This window comes from Gorilla gorilla, chromosome 2 (genome assembly GCF_029281585.2).
Source record: "Gorilla gorilla gorilla isolate KB3781 chromosome 2, NHGRI_mGorGor1-v2.1_pri, whole genome shotgun sequence".
In the NCBI taxonomy this organism is placed as follows: domain Eukaryota; kingdom Metazoa; phylum Chordata; class Mammalia; order Primates; family Hominidae; genus Gorilla; species Gorilla gorilla.
This window is the reverse complement of record NC_086017.1, coordinates 99763317-99779176: the sequence shown is the minus strand read 5'-3', so window position 1 is coordinate 99779176 and position 15860 is coordinate 99763317. Positions and strand designations below refer to the sequence as shown.

The window sequence follows — 15860 nt, the reverse complement described above, 5'->3', positions numbered from 1 at the left end:
ACACTAACAATGAGTAAGCTGAAAAGAAAATTATAAAAAAAGCTCTCTTTATAATAGCATCAAAAAGAATAAAGTACTTAGGAATTAACCAAGAAGTTGTAAGACTTGTACAGTGAAAACTATTAAACATTGCTAAGAGATATTAAAGAAGATGTAAATAAATGAAAACACATTTGATTTTCATTGATTGGATGACTTTATATTATTAAGATGTAAATGCTACTTGAAGCAATCTATAAATTTAATGCAATATTTATCAAAGTCCCAATGACATTTTTTGTGTAGAAATAGAAAAAGACCTCCTGAAGCTTACATGGAATTTTATGGAACCCTTAATATACAAAACAATACTGAAAAACAAGAGCAGAATTGGATGTCTAACAACTTCTGATTTCAAAACTTATTACAAAGCTACAATAATCAAAACAGTATTGTACTGCCATAAAGAGGAACATATAGACCAACAAAAGAGGAAAGTGAGTCCTGAAAGAAATCTTTGCATAAATGGTCAAATGCTTTTCATCAAGGACTCCAAGACCATGCAATGGGGGAAAGGACAGTCTTTTCAATAAAGGTGCAGGGGAAATTGTATATCTATATTCAAAAGAATAAAATTGGATCTTTATCTAACACTGTATACAAAAATTAACTCAAAAATGGATTAAAAACCTAAACATGAGGCAAAAAACTAGAAAACTCAGAAGAAAATAAAGGGCAAAAGCTTCATGACATTGGATTTGAAAATACTTTCTTAGCTATGATAGCAAAGGTACATGTAACAAAAGAAAAAATAGACAAACTGGACTTCATGAAAATTTAAAACTTCTGTGCATCGAGGGATGCACAGAATGGGAGAAAATATTTTAAAATCATACATCTGATAAGGGTTAATATCCAGAATATGAAGAGAACTCTAAAACTTAGCAATAGAAAACAATCATTCAAAAATGGCAAAAGATATGAATAGACATTTCTCTAGAGAAGCTGTCAAATGACAAATAAGCACATGGAAAGATGCTCAGCATCCCATTAGGAAAAAGCAAGTCAAAAACACAATGAAATACTACCTGAAATCTATTAGGCTGACTACTATAAAACAAACAATCATAAGACAAAAAACAAAACAAACAAACAAACAAAAAACAGAAACTAAGTGTTGGTGAGGATGTACAGAAATTGAAACGCTTTGCATTCTTGGTGGAGATATAAAATGATGTAGAAAACAGTATGGCCATTTATCAAAAGCTTACAAATAGAATTATCATATGATCTGGCAATTAGACTCCTGGGTAAATACCCAGAAGAACTGAAAGCAGGGTTACAAAGAGATATTTGTACATGCACGTTCATAGCAACATTAGTCACAATAGCTAAAATGTAAAAGAAACCCAAATGTTCATCAATGGATGAAGGAATGAGCAAAATGTGGCATACATGCGCAATGGAATATTATTCATCTTTAAAAAGGAAGGCAATTCTGGCCAGGCATAGTGGCTCATGCCTGTAATCCCAACACTTTGGGAGGCTGAGGCGGATCACCTGAGGTCAGGAGTTCAAGACCAGCCTGGCCAACATCGTGAAACCCTGTCTCTACTAAAATACAAAAGTTAGCTGGGCATGGTGGTAGATGCCTGTAATCCCAGCTACTCAGGTGCCTGAGACGGGAGAATTGCTTGAACCTGGGAGGCGGAGGTAGCAGTGAGGTGAGATCGTGCCACTGCACTCCAAACTGTGTGACAGAGCGAGAGTCCAACTCAAAAAAAAAAAAAAAAAAAAAAAAAAAGGAAGGCAATTCTGACATTTGTTGTGAAAAGAATAAATCCTGAGGACTTTGTGCTAAGTGAAATATAAGCCAAACCCCAAAAGACAACTATTGTATGATTCCGCTTTTATCAAGTACATAGAATAATCAGAATCATAGAAATAGAAAGTAAAATGGTGGTTGCCCCAGGCTGGAAAAAGACAGAAAGGGGAGGTATTGTTTATGGGTATAGAGTCTCAGTTTTACAAAATAAAGAGTTCTAGAAATAAATGGTTGTGATGGTTGCCCAAAATATGAATGTATTATATCACTGAATTGTAATTAAAATGGTTGAGATGACACATTTTATTTTATGTATATCTTGCCATAAAATTTGGAAAAAAATGTTGTTTGGAATGATTATCAAGATAATAAAGAGAATATAAAAGAATTCATGAGATCTTAAATGTCCACATATATTAAATCTTTACAAAGAAACCTGCAGTAGCATGGTGTCTGATAATGGCCTTAAGGGAGAATTGCTTATTAGTGACTTAAAGGAAATCATGTCATCTATTGAATTACTAGCATTATATCCTCTTGCACCTGGATTTTCCTTGGAGGTCACCCTTCCAAACATTAACCAGATTTGACCCCACTGAGCTTGAGAGCTCTGATGAGCTCATAGCTCAAGGTGGTGTAGTTTTAAAGACTGCATTGCAATAAGAATATATCTGTCATAGATGAAAATGCAGGAGCATATTTATGTCTTCATGTAATACATTCATTGCTTTTTATGAACCTAAAGTTCTCCAGGGAGTGAAACAAATTCATGTAACGTTTCTGTGTGTTACAATTTGTATTTTGATCTCTGCTTTAGCTGACAGACTTTTTTTCTACAATAACCAGAGTACTCTCAAGTGAATGTACAGATGTAGACATTTAAAAAAATTAGCTTAGTGATTCAAGTTAAAGGCAGTAGTCACTTATTCTGAATTTTTAAATTTAATTTTTCCCCATTTTCAGTTGAAAAATGCAATTTCAGATTGAAATTTGTATCAGCTCCAACACTGTAGTGGGTGTTGTTTCTCAGTGTGCCACTGAGGTTTCCACTTGAGACATTCTTGGCTAGTTCTCTACAGGTATAAATAGAACAAATCTTTTTTGTTTTTTTTTAATGATTGAAAGAATATACATTAAGCATCCACTATTTGCAGGTATGAAGTTACAAAAATGAATAGGTATAATATATAAGAATAAATTATATAAGAATAGAATAAATCACAATCTTATTGTAGAGCCAACAAGTAGACAAATCAGACAAATAAGGGTGTCCAAATCTGACTGATAAGGGCATCTGGAAACAGATAGGACTCCACACTTTAGATCAATTACTTCTAACAGATATGCAAAAACTTTTATTTAAAAAATATTTCCAGATGTTAAAAATATTGTGATAGATCCCAAATGTCTGCTTTGACTCCTATCAAATGTATGGACATGGGAAAATCATTTTAACAGCTTGGGCTGGTCCTGAGTTGCAAAGATGAATAGAATCTAATTGCCAAGTTGCATAGCTTCCACATAGTTCCCAAGATCAAAAGTGATCTGAGGACTATATTTCATAAAATCCTGTTTCTTTTCAAGGCTCTGACACCCTCTGCTAGGTCTCCTGAGACCCTGTAAGTTCTGCTGCAGTAGTTCTTCAATTGTCTAATCAGCAGTGCTCGCTGACTTTGGACTTTGGTGCCCCGGAGAATCATCTGACTCACTAACATAATCACTGGTTGTTCCTCAAGTCCTACATTGATTTGACACTGTCATTTTCTGTTATTGGAGTCTTTCAGAGGAAGATCCTACAGAAGATATTTAGATACCCTAATTCTCTAGCTTTACCACTTAGACTTTTTCTTTTCATTCAGGACTTACAGGTTGGAGGGCCTGAGAAGGTATCTTGATTGTGGGAAAAAGAGGATTAAGTCAAAAGGATTTACACCCAGCCTCATCCTGTACTCTAAACAATTATTCAGCCAGTAAGTCTTTCAGATTAATTATGGGTATTTTCTGCCATGTCCTTCTTCTTCTGAAATCTAGCAGGAATCATATCTTATCCCTGCTTGAATATCTCGTATTATTATAATGTCTGGCATTTGTCATAAGAAAAAAATGGCATTTTTGATTGTAAGAATAAATTATGACTGTCTCCTGGATTCTATGCTGTTTTGGTATTTTCTTTCTTTTATGACTTTTCTTACATGTTTATTACTTCTAGTTGCCACCATAACTTTGGTGTTATACAGAATTTCACACTTAACTTTCTTATCTTCGTTTGTCATCAACTTTCTATGTGATCTTAAGTGATTTTTAAGTGCTACCTATAAGAAATAGTTATCAAATCTCTGAGATTCTGTCTCTTTCCCAAAATCCAGACTTGCATATTGAATGTCCTATTGGACTTCTCTATTTGTAGTTTCCATAGGCGCTTAAACTCAGCATGATCAAAGATGAACTGGTAATACTCATGTCCGCATTTCTTCTTCCTCGTATGTTTACTATCTTATTTACTGCATGCCTTAACAACCAAAGCTGGGAAACTGAGAGACCTCTTGGCTCTACCTACTCATTTAGTCCCCATTGCCAATCATTTACCAAATCCATGTATTATAGGTCCCACTTAAATAAATTCATTTATTCAATTATTTCCACATGTGTCAAATTGTTATTGAATGCCACTGGTATCATGCAGTGCTCTAGGAGCTTGAGGCATGACAACAAAACCAAATAAGTTTTCAAAGAGCTCACATTTCCAGAGACAGACAAGAAATAGATAAGCAAATTTTAAAAAATATATTATCTCAGGTTGTGTTTAATTCTAGGAAGAAAAATAAAGCAAGGATGCAGACAGTTAATCACTAATTGTTAAGGAAGAACTGGTGGTTTCTGAAGGCTTTTCTGGAAAATGAGTCTGAGCAAATGATATGTATTAGAATGAAATTCACAGATAGGGAGAATGTTCAACAGGCAATGAGATTTGTAAGTTGGAATATGCTTGGCATGTTGAAGGAAGAGCAAGGTAATCTAATATCATAATGTAGATGGTTTTAGAGAGGTAGACTAAAGCCAGATTATGTAGGATATTATAGGATTTTGTGGATTTTATTCTAATGAAAACCTACTAATTTCAGAAAATGGGAATAAACCAGTCTGATCTCTCCGATATCTGAACCCTAGTGATGTGCTGGTAAGTATTTAACAATGTGTGCTGGAGGAGGAAACGGAGCATGTGCTAATATTTATGTTGTAAATACACTCATCATGGCCAAATTCAAGCTATCAATATAACATTACTGAATACGGAATTGGGAAGAAATGTACATAATTGGCTCTGTTGAGCTATAAGAATTAAATAAGGACTGTCTCCTGATTTTTTTCACTACCTCTTTGAGTATTTTTTGACTTATTCTTTACACTTTCTTACCTTAATGTACCATTTAAATGCTATAGCATAGCACTACTGTACTTGTTCTGACTCTTACCATCTATACCTGTGGTCTCCAATAGTCTAGTGTTCTTTTTTGGTTTCTGAGCACTTGAAATGTGGCTAATGCAACTGAGAAACCAAATATTTAATTTTGTTTAATTTTAACTGATTTAAACTCCCAAAAGGAAATTTGATTCAGTTATCACAAAAATTTTGAGTATGTTTGGATCAACTTGCATATGTAAGACTTTTTCAATGGTAAGTTTTATAAAATCGAAGTGCAAAGTGCAGATCGAATATTCCCAATGAAAACTTAGAGTCTGAATTGAAATATGTTGTAAATATAAAAGATATGCTGGGTATCTAATAGTGAGTATGAAGAGAAGAATGCAAAATAACTGATTACCAATCTTTTAAAAACTGATAACATGTTTAAATGCTAATATTTTAAATATATTGGATAAAATAAAATCTATTTTTATATTAATTTTAATTTTTTACTTCTTTGGAACATGGCCACTAAAACATTATATTTCTATTAGACAGTGCTGATCTTAATTCTTGCTACTCCATGTGTAATCCATAAACCAGCAGCACTGGCATTACCTGAGAGCTTTTTAGAAATGCAGAATCTTAGGCGCTATCACAGCTCTACTAAATACAAAAATTAATTTTTACAAGTTCCCTGAGGTGGTTTATTTGCATGCACATTAAATCTAGAGAAGCATGGATCTAAACAAAGATGAAAGATTAGTTTTTGCAGTCTAGTTCCCTTCAGTGCTACCTTGCTCTCTACTGTTCTCTCTAAAACTGTATTTATCTTTATTTAAAATCCATAAATGGTACAAGTTAATATTTACATAAAGCCTAAACTTCTTACTTAGCCAGGCACATGAGGGGCTTTTAAAATTGTTATTTATTTTACAAGTGGCTTTTCGATACTAACTAACTATCCAACCTCCTCTTCTGCATCTAAAATTTTATACACAATCATTAGTGAATTACTTGTTCTCCAAACACATTGCTATTTTCTACTCCTTGGATTTTCTCTGTCTTGCATATTTTTCTCTTTCTAGTCAACATGGGGACATATTTCTTGTAAGATGAATTATCCAAAACTTTAAAATAAGGCAAAAAGAATGACTGCAGCTCCTTTCACTATCATACTGAAGAATTGTTTCTTAGAGCCACTGAATGATTTTTTTCTTTTCTAGGACACTATGCCATTGTTTGAATGCTATTATCTAACAATTAATGGCTTAGACTTTCGAAAATTACATGTTAACCTGCATATTTGCCCCAGTAAATATGCAAATAATTTTTATATGGTGAAAAGACAACCTAAGAGGTTATACTGTCTTGCCATGAAGAACATTAATTCTATCTATTGATATTCTCTATCTAATTATAGAGATATCTCTATCTAATGAAATCTCTATTTAATTACTTTACTTTTTTTAAAATTTTATTTTTATTTCAATAGTTTTGTTGGGGTGTAGGTGGTTTTAGATTACAAGGATTTTTTTTTTTTTTTTTTTTTTTGAGACAAGAGTCTCACTCCATCACCCAGGCTGGAGTGCAGTAATAGCATCTCACCTCACTGAAACCTCTACCTCCTGGATTTAAGTGACTCTTGTGCCTCAGGCTCCAGAGTAGCTGTGATTGCAGGTGTATGCCACCACACCCAGATAATGTTTTTTGTATTTTTAGTACAGATGGGGTTTCACCATGTTGGCCAGGCTGGTCTTGAATTCCTGAACTCAAGTGATCTGCCTGCCTCAGCCTCCTAAAGTGCTGGTATTACAGGCCTCAGTCACCTTGCCCAGCCCATAGATACTTTCTTCAGTGGTGAATTCTGAGATTTTAGTGCACCTGTCACCCAAGCAGCATACACTGTGCCCAATATGTAGTCTTTTATTTTTCACTTCCTTCCCAACCTTCCCCCCACCACTGATTCCTCAAAGTCCATTATATCATTTTTATGCCTTTGTGCCTTCATAGCTTAGCTCCCACTTATAAGTGAGAATATATAATATTTGGCTTTCCATTTCTGAGTTACTTCACTTAGGCTAACGGCCTCCAGCTCCATCCATGCTGCTGCAAAAGACACTATTTTATTTTTTTAATGGCTGAGTAATATGCCATGGTGTATATATAGCACATTTGCTTTATTCACTCCTCGGTTGATGGGCACTTAGGTTGGTTCCATATCTTTGCAATTGTGAATTGTGCTACCATAAACATGTGTGTGCAAGTGTCTTTTTCATATAATGACTTCTTTTCCTTTTGGTAGATACCCAGTAGTGAGAATTGCTGAACTGAACGGTAGTTCTACTTTTAGTTATTTAAGAAAGCTCCATACAGTTTTCCACAGTGGTTTCACGGATTTACATTTGCACCAGCAGAGTAAAGTGTTCCCTTTTCACCACATCCACTCTAACATCCACTGTTTTTTGATTTTTTAATTATGGACATTCTTACAGGAGTAAAGTGGTATCTCATTGTGGTTTTAACTTGCATTTCCCTGATGATTAGTGATGTTAAGCATTTTTTCATATATTTGCTAGCGATATATATATATATATATATATATATATATCTTATTTTGAGAATTGTCTATTCATGTACTTAGCCCACTTTTTGATGGGATTGTTTTTTTCTTGCTGATTTGAGTTCCTGGTAAATTCTGGATATTAGTCCTTTGTCAGATGCACAGTTTGCAAAGATTTTCTCCCATTCTGTGGGTTGTCTATTTTCTCTGCTGATTATTTCTTTTGCTGTGCAGATGCTTTTTAGTTTAATTAAGTCCCATCTATTTATCTCTGTTTTATTGTATTTGCTTTTGGGTTCTTGGTAATGAAGTCTTTGACCTAAGCCAATGTTTAGAAGGGTTTTTCTGACGTTATCTTCTAGAGTTTTATGGTTTCATGTCTTAGATTTAAGTCTTTGATCCATCTTGGTTTGATTTTTGTATAAGGTGAGAGATGAGGATCCAGTTTCATTCTTCTATTGTGGCTACCCAGTTTTCCCAGCACCATTGATTGAGTAGGGTGTCCTTTCCCCAACTTATGTTTTTGTGTGCTTTGTTAAAGATCAGTTAGCTGTATGTATTTGACTTTATTTCTGGGTTCTCCATTCTGTTCCATTGGTCTATGTGTCTATTTTTATACCAGTACCATGCTGTTTTGGTAATTATAGCCTTGTAGCATAATTTGATGTCAGGTAATATGATGCCTCCAGATATATTCTTTTTGCTTAGTATTGCTTTGGCTATGCAGGCTCTTTTTTGGTTCCGTATGAATCTTATCGTTTTTTTTGTTTTGTTTTTGGTTCTGTGAAGAATGATGATGATATTTTGATGGGAATTGCATTCAGTCTTTAGATTGCTTTTGGCAGTATGGCCATTTTCACAATTTTGTTTCTTCCCATCCAGGAGCATAGGATGTGTTTCCACTTGTTTGTGTCGTCTATGATTACTTTTAGCAATGTTTTGTAGTTTTCCTTGTAAAGTTCTTTCACCTCCTTGATTAGGCATATACGTAAGTATTTTATTTTATTTTTTGCAGCTATGGTAAAAACAATTGTGGTCATGATTGGATTCTCAGCTTAGTCATTGTTGATGTATAGCCATGCTACTGATTTGTGCACATTGATTTTGAAACCTGAGACTATACTGAATTCATTCATCAGATGTAGGAGCCTTAGGATTTTTCTAGGCATATTATCACATCATTTGTAACCAGTGATGGTTTGACTTTCTGTTTTCCAATTTGGATGCCCTTTGTTTCCTTCTCTTGTCCGATTGCTTTGGCAGGACATCAAGTACTATTTTGAATAGACATGGTGAAAGTGAATATCCTTATTTTGTTCCAGTTCTCATGTGGAATGCTATCAAATTTTTCCTATTCAGTATGATGTAGGCTGTGGGTTTGTCATGTATAGCTTTTATTACTTTAGGTATGTCCCTTTATGCCAATTTTGTTATGGATTTTTATTATAAAGTGATGCTGGATTTTGTCAAATGCTTTTTCTGCATCTATTGAGATGATCATATCATTTTGTTTTTAATTCTGCTTATGTGATGTATCACATTTATTGACTTGTATATGTTAAATCATCCCAGCATTTGTGGTGTGAAATCCACTTGATCATGATGTGGATATGGTGTTGGAACTGGTTAGTTAGTATTTTGTTGAGGATTTTTGCATCAATGTTCATAGGAAATATTGGTCTGTAGTTTTCTTTTTTTTTGTTATGTCCTTTTCTGGTTTTGTTATTAGCATGATACTAGCTTCATAGAATAATTTAGGGAGGATTCTGTCTTTCTCTATTTGTTGGAATAGTTTCTGTAGGATTGGTATCAATTCTTCTCTGAATGTCTGGTAAATTCCAGCTGTGAATCCATCTGGTCCAGGAATTTATGCATTTCCTTTAGATTTTCTAGTTTGTGTACATAAAGGTATTCATAGTACCTCGAATGATCTTTCTTATTTCTGTGGTATCAGTTGTAATATCTACAGTTTCATTTCTAATTGAGTTTATTTGGATGGTCCCCCTTCCTTTCTTGGTTAATCTCACTAGTGGTCTATCAGTTTTGCTTATCCTTCCAAATAACTAGTTTTTTTTTTCATTTATCTTTTGTATTTCCTTTGTTGGTTTGTTTCGTTTTCATTGAGTTATGCTCTGAGCTTTGTTATTTCTTTTCTTCTCCTGGGTTTGGGTTAAGTTTGGCCTTGTTTCTCTAGTTCCTTGTGGTCTGACATTAGGTTGCCAATTTGTTGTCTTTCAGACTTTTTGATGTTGGCATTTAATGATATGAACATTCCTCTTAGCAACACTTTTGCTATATTTCAGATATTTTGATAAATTGTATCTCTATTGTGAAATATTCTACTTCAAATAATTCTTAAATATTCCTCTTGATTTCATTGTTAACCCCAAAATCATTCAAGAGCAGATTATTTAATTTCCCTGTATCTGTATTGCTTTGAGTGTTCCTTTTGGAGTTTATTTCCAGTATTCTATTGTGGTCTGAGAAGGTACTCGACATGATTTTGATATTCTTAAATGTACTGAGATTTGGTTTTTGGCCTATCACATGATCTATCTGGGAAAATGTTCCATGTGCTGATTAGAAGAATCTCTGTTCTGCAGTTGTTGGGAAGAATGTTCTGTAAATATCCACAACTTTCATTTGTTTTAAGGTATAGTTAAATCCATTGTTTTTTTGTTTACTTTCTGTATTAATGGCCTTTCTAGTGCTGTCAGTGGATTATTGAAGTCCCCCACTACCATTGTGTTCCTGTCTATCTCATTTCTTAGGTCTAGTAATAATTGTTTTCTAAATCTAGGAGCTCCATTTTTACGTGCATATGAAGTCAGGATTGCAATTTCTTTCTGTTAGCCTGATCCTTTTATTATTATATAATGTCCTTCTTTGTTTTTTTTGTTTTTGTTTTTGTTTTTACTGTTATTACTTTAAAGTCTGTTTTGTCTGATATAAGACTAGCTACTCCTGCTTGCTTTGGTTTCCATTTGCATGAAATAGCTTTTTCCAATTCTTTACCTTAAGTTTATGCAAGTCCGTATGCATTAGGTGAGTCTCCTGAAGACAGCTCATATATTTTATTTACTGAGGTGATGATTCAGGCTTCAGGCCAATAGGAAAGGTATCCATGGTAGGCATTGGTTATAGCTAAAACAGATGAGTAGCTGTAATACCCCATGGTGAGCAGAGGTCCCAGCCTTGATGAAGGTGGTTGAGGGAGCTCTCAATTAGATATGCTGAGGTTTTATCAGGGTGAAGGATGACAGCTACCTCAGTTCCCCTGTCAGACCAGCAGGAAAGCTCTCCAACTCACAGCCTCACTCCTGTCCCAGTGTTGCAGTGATATGGTTTGGATGTGTCCCCACCCAAATCTCATCTTGAATTGTAGCTCCCACAATTCCCACATGTTGTGGGAGGAACCAGGTGGGAAGTAATTGAATCATGGGGGTGAGTCTTTCCCATGCTATTCTCACGATAGTGAATAAGTCTCATGATATCTGATGGTTTCATAGAGGGAAATACCCCTACACAAGCTTGCGTCTCTTTCTGCCACCATGTTTGCTGTGCCTTTTACCTTCTGCCATGATTGTGAGGCCTCCCCAGCCACGTGAAACTGTGAGTCCAATAAACCTATTTCTTTTGTAAATTGCCCATTCTCAGGTATGTCTTTACCAACAGCATGAAAACAGACTAATATAGTAAATTGATACCAGTAGAATGGGGTACTGCTGAAAAGATACCTGAAATGGAATTGGGTAGCAGGCAGAGTTGCAAACAGTTTGGACGGCTCAGAAGAAGAGAGGAAAATGTGAGAAAGTTTGGAACTCCCTAGAGACTTGTTGAATGGTTTTGACTAAAATGCTGATAATGATATAGACAATGAAATCCAGGCTGAGGTGGTCTCAAATGAACATGAAGGACTTGCTGGGAACTGGAGCTAAGGTGACACTTGTTATATTTTAGCCAAAAGACTGGCAACATTTTGCCTCTGCCCTGGAGATTTGTTAAACTTTGAACTTGAGAGAGATGATTTAGGGTATCTGGCAGGATACCCTACCCTTTGCTAAGGAGCAAAGTATTCAAGAAGTTACTTGGGTGCTGTTGAAAGCTGATGTAGTTTGGCTCTGTACCCCCACACAACTTTCATCTTGAATTGTACTCCCATAATTCCCACATGTTGTGGGAGGGACCTGGTGGGAGAAAATTGAATCATGGAGGCAGTTTCCCCCATAATTTTCTTGTGGTAGTGAATAAGTCTCATGAGAGCTGATGGTTTTATAAGAGGTTTCTGCTGTTGCCTCTTTCTCATCCTCTCTTCCTGCTACTATGTAAGAAGGGCCTTTTGTCTTCCACCATAATTTTGAGGCTTTCTGAGCCATGTGGAACTATGGGTCCATTAAACCTATTTTTCTTCCCAGTCTAGGGTATGTCTTTATCAGCAGCATGAAAACGGATTAATACAAAAGCATTCCATTTTAAAAGGGAAACAGAGCATAAAAGTTTGGAAAATATGCAGCCTGACAATGCAATAATAAAGAAAATCCCATTTTCTGAGGAGAATTTCAAGTCAGCTGCAGAAATTTGCATAATTAATGAGGAGGCAAATGTTAATCACCAAGACAATGGGGAATATATCTCCAGGGTATGTCAGAGACCTTTGTGGCAGCCCCTCCCATCACAGGCCCAGAGGCCCAGGAGGAAAAAATTGTTTCATGAGTGGTGCCCAGAGTCCCTCTGCTGTGTGCAGTGTAGGGTCTTGGTGCCCTGCATCTCAGCTGCTCCAGCTGTGACTAAAAGGGGCCAAGGTACAGCTCAGGCTGTGAATTCAGATGGTGTAAGCCCCAAACCATGGCAGCTTCCACAGGGTGTTGAGCCTGTGGGTGCAAGAATTGAGGTTTGGGAACCTCTGCCTAGATTTCAGAGGATGTATAAAAAATGCCTGAATGTCCAAGCAGAAGTTTGCTGCAGGGGTGGGGCACTAATGGAGAACCTCTGCTAGAGCAGTGTGGAAGGAAAATGTGGTGTGGCTGCCCCCACACAGAGTTCCCACTGAGGTGCTGTCTAGTGGAGCGGTGAGAAGAGAGCCACCATCCTCCAGACCTCAGAATTGTAGATCCACTGACAGCTTGCATTGTGTGCCTGGAAAAGCCACAGACACTCAACACTAGCCAGTGCAAAATCAAAGGCATAGGGGTGAAGCTGCCCAAGACCATGGGAACCTACCTCTTGCATCAGCGTGGCCTGGATGTGAGACATGGAGTCAAAGGATATCTTTTTTTTTTTTTTTTTTTTGGACCTTTATGATTTGACTGCCCCTCTGGATTTCAGATTTGGATGGGTCCTTTAGCCCCTTCATTTTTGCCAATTTCTCCCATTTGGAATGGGTGTATTTTCCAATCCTATAACCTCATTACATATAGGAAGTAACTAACTTGCTTTTGATTTTGCAGGCTCATAGGCAGAAGGGATTCGCCTTGTCTCAGACAAAACTTTAGACTGTGGACTTTCAAATTAATGCTGAAATGAGTTAAGACTTTGGAGGACTGTTAGGAAGGCATGATTGGTTTTGAAATATAAGGACATCATATTTGAGAGGGGCCGGTGGCAGAAAGATATGATTTGGCTGTGTCCCAACCCAAATCTCATCTTGAAGTATAGCTCTCACAATTCCCACGTGTTGTTGGAGGGATGCAGTGGGAGGTAATTGTATCATGGGGGTGAGTCTTTTCTGTGCTATTCTCGTGATGGTGAATAAGTATCATGAGATCCGATGGTTGAGATCTGATCATGAGATCTAAAGGGAAGTTTCTCTGCACAAGCTCTCTTCTCTTTCTGACACCGTGTGAGATGTGCCTTTCACCTTCTGCCATGATTATGAGGCCTTTCTAGCCATGTGGAACTGTGAGTCCCCTAAACCTCTTTCTTTTGTAAATTGCCCAGTTTGGGTATGCCTTTATCAGCAGCATAAAAACAGACTAATACATGCTATTCAGATCAGACAGATATCTCTTTTTATCTGTAGGAATGTTTATATTCCAAGTGTAAAAAATTATGACTTCCTCTTGTGCAGGCATGAATCTGGGGAGTGCTCCTTCTATGAGACTGCAATCACCCTGCATTATTCTGGGAAGGCTATCTTTAGGTACATCCACACTACGTTCCCATTGGAGAAGCCCCAGTTGTGTCTCCAGTGGTGTATCAGGGGGCAAGAAGGACTCCTTCTTTAATACGCTTCATGATTGTGGAGGACACCTGCTCATTTGGGTAAGGGTGCAGACTTTCCCTACTACATCCATCAGTGCAATTGTGTCTCTGCTGTAAGAAACTTCCCAGCATCAGAAAGATCTAAAGGACTACCGTTCAGATTATTTGGTCCCCTGGGGTATTCCCTTGATGTGGTGTTCTCCCCCTTTCCCTATGAATGAGACTTCCTGAGAACCAGACTACAGTGATTATTATTTCTCCTCTGTGTCTAGACATCTACTGGGGCTATCAGACTGTAGGCTGGTGATGGGAAATGACTGCAAGGGATCCAGTGATGGAACATATCTTCAAGTCTCCTAGCAGAGGATACCAGCACCTGCTCTAATGGAGGTAGCAGAAGAGTGACGCAGACTGTGTGAGATTCCTTGGTTTTAGATAGGCTTAATGTGCTGACTTTCTCAAATGCTGATTATAATAGTAGTGAACTTCTCAGGTGGAGAGGCTCAGGACCTCTGGTTTGCCAGAGTGTTACAGTCAGGGGTGATAGCTGAGATCACACAGGTATTTTCTCCTTCCTGGGTGCAGTTATTCTACAGAGAGTTGCTGTAATGGCTTGTGTTGATTGGTGATATGGTTTGGCTGTGTCCCACCAAAATCTCATCTTGAATCGTAGTTCCTATAATCCTCACACATCCTGGGAGGGACCAGGCAGAGATAATTGAATCATGGGGGTGGTTTTCCCAATCCTGTTCTCATGATAGTAAGTTAGGTTTCATGAAAACTAATGATTTCATAAGGGGTTCCCCCCTTCCCTGAGCATTTATTCTTCTTCCTGCTGCCATATGAAGAAAGGCATGTTTGCTTCCCCTTCCATCATGATTGTAAGATTCCTGAGGCCTCCCCAGCCATGCAGAACTGTGAGTCAATTAAACCTTTTCCTTTATAAATTACCCAGTCTTGGGCATGTATTTATTAGCAGCGTGAGAACAAACTAATACAGTAAATTGATACCAGTAAAGTGGGGTGCTGCTATAAGGATACCCAAAACTGTGGAAGCAACTTTGGAACTGAGTAACAGGCAGAAGTTGGAACAGTTTGGAGGCCTCAGAAGAACACAGGAAGATGTGGGAAAGTGTGGAACTTACTAGAGACTTGTTGAAAGGCTTTAACCAAAATGCTGATAGTGATATGGACAAGGAAGTCCAGGCTGAGACTTGTTGGGAACTGGAGTAAAGGTCACTCTTGCTATGCAAAAAGACTGGTGGCATTTTGCATATGCCCTAGAGATCTGTGGAACTTTGAACTTGAGAGAGATGATTTCGGGTTTGGTGGAAGAAATTTTTAAGTGGCAAAGGCTTCAAAAGGAAGCAGACCATAAAAGTTTGGAAAATTTGCAGCTTCACGATGTGATAGAAAAGAAAAACCCATTTTCTGAGGATAAATTCAAGCCAACTGCAGAAATTTGTATAAGTAACGAGGAGCAAAATGTTAATCACAAAGACAATGATGTCTCCAGGGCATGTCAAAGACCTTCACAGCCACCCCTCCCATTAGAGGCCAGAGGCCTAGCAGGAAAAAATGATTTTGTGGGCTGGGCTCTATGCAGCCTCAGGACATGGCATCATTTGTTCTAGCTGCTTCAGCTCCAGCCATGGCTAAAAGAAGCCAACATACATTTCAGGCCTTTGCGTCAGAGGGTGCAAGCCTCAAGTCTTGGCAACTTACATGTGGTGTTAGCCTGCAGGTGCACAGAAGACAAGAATCAAGGTTTGGGAACCTCTGCATAGATGTCAGAGGCACTTGGATACACCTGGATGTCCAGGCAGAAGTTTGCTACAGGGGCAGAGCTCTCATAGAGAACCTCTCTGCTAGGGCAGTGCAGAAGA

The 15860-nt window shown here is 37.3% G+C and overlaps 1 long non-coding RNA gene across 1 annotated transcript in view; it reads left to right on the top strand.

Moving 5' to 3' along the window:
* Nucleotides 1–15565, top strand: part of LOC129532361 (uncharacterized) — a 115666-nt gene extending 100101 nt beyond the window's left edge. Inside the window, exons 2-5 of the long non-coding RNA XR_008678061.1 lie at nt 3664–3774; nt 4927–4982; nt 13841–14034; nt 14247–15565. This is a non-coding gene — a long non-coding RNA (uncharacterized lncRNA). The remainder of the gene's footprint in view (nt 1–3663; nt 3775–4926; nt 4983–13840; nt 14035–14246) is intronic.
* The last annotated feature ends 295 nt before the right edge of the window (nt 15566–15860 follow it).